Raw genomic sequence first — 7,175 nt, 5'->3', positions numbered from 1 at the left:
GTGCAAAACTGGACTAAATGCCCCATGCAGAGAAAATGGACATATGCGGGACAGATACAGCAAGTGCTGGGACCACCTACACATTTAAAAAGAAAGTTTCCTCAGTGCTTCTTATAACCATTGAATATATTATAACCCTTCTTTGGGGTTCTTGAGCTGACTATTTTTACAGATTATTACACTGTTGGTTTTTCAGATCAATTTATTGGTTTCGCACCATACTGGATTTCTAAAGATTTTATGATGCTATTTATTTTTTAATGCAAACAGCACTGGCATGTTTGTGATCCAAGATGGCGGCGCGGTAGCACGCAGCGGCCACTCCGGATCCACAATGGTGCTATTTTTGTTAAAAAAGCCCGACTTTTGCAACACATGGACATCGGAGCAACCAGTGTTCGTGTCTACCATCGCCAGACACTACTCAAATATAAGACTCATGCAAAAACCAAGCTGCATGATGACCTGCAGGAGGCGCTACGCGTACTCGGCTTGCTGCGGAGACCAGGCCTCCAGCCCTCGGCGTCGCCTGATGCCGGTGGCCGGGGAGAGGACGTCGTAAGCGGTGTGCGAGAAGCGGAAGCGCGGAAAGAGGGCGGGGGTCCATGCTAGGCTAAAACAAACCCTAGCCGGCCGGCTCTCCCATCTATCCTGCTCTCAAATGTTTGCTCCCTGGACAATAAACTGGACTATATCCGACTCCAGCAGGCTACGCAGCGTGAGTTTAGAGACTGCTGCATCTTTGTTTTCACGGAGACGTGGCTCAGCGACAGAGTTCCGGATGCCGCCATTCAGCTAGACGGGCTCGCCTCGTTTCGTGCCGACAGAAATACAGCTCTCTGCGGTAAGACTCGCGGTGGTGGCTTGTGTGTTTACATCAACACGGAATGGTGCAAGAACTCTATGCTAGTCTCTAGTTACTGTTCATCGCTGTTGGAGCTTGTGACTGTTAGATGCAGACCTTTTTATCTACCACGGGAATTCACCACTGTTTGCATAACCGAGTTTACATTCCCCCAGCGCTAACGCTAAGGAAGCGCTCTGTGAACTGTATGGGGCTATGAGCGAACTGCAGAACGCTCACCCCGACGGACTGTTTATTGTCGCCGGAGATTTCAACCATGCAAATCTCAAGACAGTGCTCCCTAAATTCCATCAGTATGTGGACTTTGCAACGAGAGGGGCTGAACACGCTTGATCTTGTTTACACAAACATCCCAGGCGCGCATCGGGCGGAGCCCCACCCCCACCTCGGCTACTCAGACCACATCTCTGTTATGTTAATTCCAGCATACAGACCGCTCGTCAGACGCACAAAACCGCTTCAGAAGCAGGTGAAAACCTGGCCAGCAGGAGCCATCTCTGCTCTTCAGGACTGTTTTGAGTGTACTGACTGGCACATGTTCAGGGAGGCTGCAACATATGGCGATTCTACCAACTTGGAGGAATACACAGCATCAGTGACCAGCTACATCAGCAAGTGCATTGATGATGTCACTTTCTCCAAGACCATCACCACACGCTCCAACCAGAAGCCGTGGATGACTGCGGAGGTGCGCACGCTGCTGAGGTCCCGAGACTCCGCCTTCAGAGCAGGCGATAAGGCAGCCCTAAGAACAGCTAGGGCCAAACTGTCACGGGCAATCAGAGAGGCAAAGCGCGCACACGCCCAGAGAATCCACAGTCACTTCCAGGACAGCGGTGACACGCGGCGCATGTGGCAGGGCATCCAGGCCATCACCAACTACAGGACAACATCAGTTGCCTGTGACAAAGATGCCTCCCTTCCAGATGCGCTGAACGACTTCTACGCTCGGTTTGAAGTGCAGAACGACGTGATGGCGAGGAAGTCCACCCCTCCTCCCAACGACCAGGTGCTCTGTCTTACCACGGCAGATGTGAGGAAAACTCTACGTAGAGTCAACCCACGGAAGGCTGCTGGACCAGACAACATTCCTGGCAGAGTGCTCAGAGGATGTGCAGACCAGCTAGCAGATGTTCTTACCGACATCTTCAACATCTCTCTGAGCAGCGCCGTTGTTCCAACGTGCTTCAAGGCCACCACCATCATCCCCATGCCAAAGAAGTCTTCAGTGTCCTGCCTCAACGACTACCGTCCCGTCGCACTTACACCCATCATCATGAAGTGCTTCGAGAGGCTCGTCATGAGGCAGATTAAGACCCAGCTGCCCCCTCACTAGACCCACTGCAGTTTGCGTATCGTTCAAACCGTTCAACGGACGATGCCATCACCACAACCCTCCATCTGGCCCTCACCCACCTAGACAATAAGGACTCATACGTTCGAATGCTGTTCATAGATTTCAGCTCAGCATTCAACACAATCATTCCCCAGCACCTGATTGGAAAGCTGAACCTGCTGGGCCTGGACACCTCCCTCTGCAACTGGATCCTGGACTTCCTGACTGGGAGACCTCAGTCAGTCCGGATCGGGAACAGCATCTCCACCACCACCACACTGAGCACTGGGGCCCCCCAGGGCTGTGTGCTCAGTCCACTGTTGTTCACTCTGCTGACTCACGACTGTGCAGCAATGCACAGCACGAATCACATCATCAAGTTCGCCGATGACACGACCGTGGTGGGTCTCATCAGCAAGAACAACGAGTCAGCATATAGAGAGAAGGTGCAGCGGCTGACGAACTGGTGTAGAGCCAACAACCTGTCCCTGAATGTCGACAAAACAAAAGAGATGGTTGTTGACTTTAGGAGAGCACAAGGTGAACACACTCCGCTGAACATCGACGGCTCCTCTGTGGAGATCGTCAAGAGCACCAAATTCCTTGGTGTTCACCTGGCGGAGAACCTCACCTGGTCCCTCAACACCAGCTCTATCACCAAGAAAGCCCAGCAGCGTCTCTACTTTCTTCGAAGGCTGAGGAAAGCACATCTCCCAACCCCCATCCTCACTACATTCTATAGAGGGACTATTGAGAGCATCCTGAGCAGCTGCATCACTGCCTGGTTTGGGACTTGCACCGCTTCGGACCGCAAAGCCCTGCAGAGGATAGTGAGGACAGCTGAGAAGATCATTGGGGTCTCTCTTCCCTCCATCAAAGACATTTACAAAAAACACTGTATCCAAGAAAGCAACCAGCATTGTGGACGACCCCACACACCCCTCACACAAACTCTTTACCCTCCTCCCGTCTGGCAAGAGGTACCGAAGCATTCGGGCCCTCACGGCCAGACTGTGTAACAGCTTCTTCCCCAAGCCATCAGACTCCTCAATACTCAGAGACTGGTTTGACACACACGTGTCCTGAGTTGCACTTTAATAACTGTCACTTTATTACTGTCTGCTACCTCAATAACTGCTATGTGCATAGAACATTATCTCATAGTATGTTATGTTTACATTTTTAGAAACTGTCATCTTTTTGCACTACTGAGTACTGGTCGGCGCTGCACAGTCTATTGTCCTGTTCATTGTCAGAAATTTGTTGTACTGTCCTGTACTTTTTGCACATGTTTGCACGTGCACTTTATATAGGTATATATAGGTAGTTTATATAGGTATTTTATTTCGTTGTGTAGTCTCATGTGGTCCTATGTTGGTCCTTTGTTGTTTTTATGTAGCACCATGGTCCTGGAGGAACGTTGTCTCGTTTTGCTGTGTACTGTACTAACTGTATATGGTTGAAACGACAATAAAAACCACTTGACTTGACTTGACTTGAGTTGGATCAGATTTAAACAAAATTGTGAATCTTGACTGCTATAGTCATAACTGAGTTTATGAGTGATTTCTATATGAATATTGACAATTGACTGAAAGGATTGGCAAGTTATCTTGTTACCAAACTGACATGGTACTCAGAATTAGAGAATTGGTACCCTGTCTTAAATATGTCATGATATGAATGTTGTTTTGAAATGTTTGAAAGACTTCTAAATTGATATTTCCTGAAAACAACTTTATTTCCTCTTGGTCAAATGCCAGCTGTAATTCTGTAATAAAATAGCAGGACATTGATTTCATGAGTGAAAAGAACAACAGCAGACAACTTTGAAATATTTTCTAATAATTCTTCCATATAGTCACATTAACCACTTATTAACCGTAAACACATTTTTGTTCATTTTGCTGGGAATCAATGTCCCACACACATACCAAGTCGTGTCACTTTAAAGCATGCACTTTCAACAGACACCAGATTAAATGTTATATATTTGAATTCTGAAATTATTACCCTTTGTTTAAAAGTGAGTTTGCATAAAAGCCAGGTAAAAGAGTGAATAAAGCCCTGCACTGATTCAGTTCATTCTTACATGAAGCATCTTCACTTATTTAATATTTTGGAACATGACATCTGCATTTACTCATCTGATTGTTCAGTGTTCCTTCCAGACTTTTTATCATAGAGTTGAATCACATTACAGTTTTTGGTCTTTCTCAGCAACAGACACCCTCTCCCAGGCGACCCAGCCAGGGTTGATTAGGCTTGCATCCTAGTATCACTCATCCACGGATTTGCCCTCTTCACTCAGAGCCGCCTAGTGGCCTTCTCTGCGGCTCCAGTTATGGATGTAATTTTCCTTCTCTTTGCTGCCACTGTGATGCCCAGTAGTATAAAGCCTCTGGAGAGTGACCGCCATGCAAATCCCCTGCAACTCACCTGTACGGGCTCGTACTGAGTCTTCCAGCCTTTCCTCTGGCACTGCTCCACAAGCTCCTGTTAACTAGCATGCTTCATCTCATTGGCCTCCTCCATATGCTCCCCCAAGGGCACTGTCAGCTCCAGTATGAAAACCTGTTTGGTGGCTTCTGAAAGGATGACCATTTCTGGGCATAGCCTTGTGGATGCAATGTGCTCTGGGAACTTCAGTTGCTTACCCAGGTCAACTTTCAACTGCCAGTCTGAGGCTGTAGAAAAGAGACCTGTCCTTGCTCTTGATTGCGGGTGGCACTTCGCTCCAGTCTTCATAAAGGCAACATACTTCTTTGTGGGGCGGTGGTTCTTGCTGGTGTTGATATATGGGGCTACACTGTCCGCTGTTGCTCTGAGGACATGGTCGTGCCTCCAGTGGTATCATACTTCTCCAAGGCTTTTGGGCAACTGCCAAGGAGATGTTCTAATGATACCCTTCCAGATCAATGAAGACAGTATTGTGCGCCAGATGTGTATGTTAACAGGGCTTGGTAGGGAGTCATTCACTGATTGAATCAGGAATATGACACTGTGAAAATCTGCTTGCCAGATGTTGGATCAGGTGATCTTCCGCTGCAAGTTGCCCTCTGTCCATGCTCCTTCCGGTTTAAGCCTACTGGCTCGCTTAACCTACACACCATTCTTGCACTTCTCCCTAGACTATATGGCATCTCTTTTTGCCTTGGGCCTTACCCACCTGGATCCCTGGTTCAAATCCTAGGCCAGTTTGACTGGCAGCCACAGTTCCCTCTAGAACCATTATCCTAAAGCGAGATTCCGCCACTACCATCTCTTCAATAGCCCTCCACCTCCTACCTCTCTGGACTACGATGCCAGTGGATGCCACCTTGGGGTCCCTGGAGTCTCTGTACTGAAGAGACTCTCTTGTGCGAGACACCACAAACTCCTCAGTGAGACCACTGAGTGGGGGGGCTGCAGGAAAACAAGATCTGTGGTAAACATTACTAAATCAATAACACACTTGCAATCATGTTGTATGGCCCTGCATCAACATGGTTGTGATTCATCCATTGGTAATCACAGCTGTGATGATTAAGGGCCATACAACACGACTGTGAGTGTGATATTGCTTTTATAAAACAGTTCAAAGAACAAATCATTTAAAAAGTTAGAAAATCGAAGGACTGTCACAAAAAATGCACTACTTTCTTACGCAACGGATCAGGATCTGTTGTTGCTAGTTCAAAAGATGAGCACAATCCTCCATTACTAAATAAAAAACATCCCTTTAGGACTAGAAACGATGGCTTGGGCTGTTTGTAATAAGTCATTGGGGAAATAAGGATGTGTGTTTGAGAGAGAGAGAACGATTGAGTGTGTGAAAATACCTGCTTCTGTTGTGACTACCAAGCAGCAATTAACATAAAAGCTGTAGCCATCTTTGATTTTTAATGGTAATGACAATGAGGCTGTGAGGGATAGACGTACCATCTCTTCAATAGGCTGTATTGCAGTTTAAAGTGTTTTTGGATCGTTCCGCAGACAAAACATTGAAAAAATATCTTTCTAAGAACATTCAGTGTACGAAGAAATCCAGACAACATTAGCTGTGGAAAATCCGATGTGATCAAGGAGCTTTTTACAGCTTTATACCATTCGTGCCATTGAGGAGACTGTAAGTCTATCCCTCATAGCCTTGTTGTCGTTCCCATTCAAAATCAAAGATGGTGCTACTGTGAATAAGGTCTTATTTCCCAGCTGTGATGTAATAGAGGTAATCCGAAGGATCATGATAATGCCCATGACTTTAAAGAAACCGCTGGCTGACTGATGTGCGCTGATTCAATGCACGTCAAATTTAAATGGCTCATAACACATAACGATGGTCTTTTGTCGCCACACAGTCATATCTCAAACGTAAATTTTGGAGCTGCCATGTTTAAAATAAAAATCATGTTGCCAACAAGTTTCTAGATAAGGACTACAAACAGCACAAGCATGTGAGTGAACGTGCCTGAAGAAAAAAATATTGTTGTAGTTCTTTTCTTGCAACATGTTAGCAACATAATTTTTTTTAAAACATGGTGGCTTCCAAATTCACATTTGAGGTAAGACTGTGTGTAATTTCTGCTGTAGAACAATACGCTCAAGTATCTTCAAGTGATGTTTACCACAGACCTTATTTTACTTGTAAATCCCAAACTGCCATTATAAGACACCCATAGGAAACTTCAGAGGAAGCCAATGGCTCTAAAATACCTGTTTTCTTCTAGGTTTTGGACTACAACCTGAACAGCTCTATTGACCTCTATGAAACACTTTGGGAAAGAGAAAATTTTCACTTAAGAAATCAATTTGTTTTTGTATTTAGTCTTACTTTTCATATCAATCAGTTTATTTTATATATATATATATATAATATAAATATTATACATACATAGTATAAGCACACTAACTTGTAAAACTCTAAAGAGTTAGAAAAAGAGTCTATTGGAACATCCGGGGATTTCACTGGCTCCGCCCACATTCCGCTGACCCTCA

The sequence above is a fragment of the Xyrauchen texanus genome, chromosome 6 (genome assembly GCF_025860055.1).
Source record: "Xyrauchen texanus isolate HMW12.3.18 chromosome 6, RBS_HiC_50CHRs, whole genome shotgun sequence".
In the NCBI taxonomy this organism is placed as follows: Eukaryota; Metazoa; Chordata; class Actinopteri; order Cypriniformes; family Catostomidae; genus Xyrauchen; species Xyrauchen texanus.
This window is presented reverse-complemented; position numbering follows the sequence as displayed.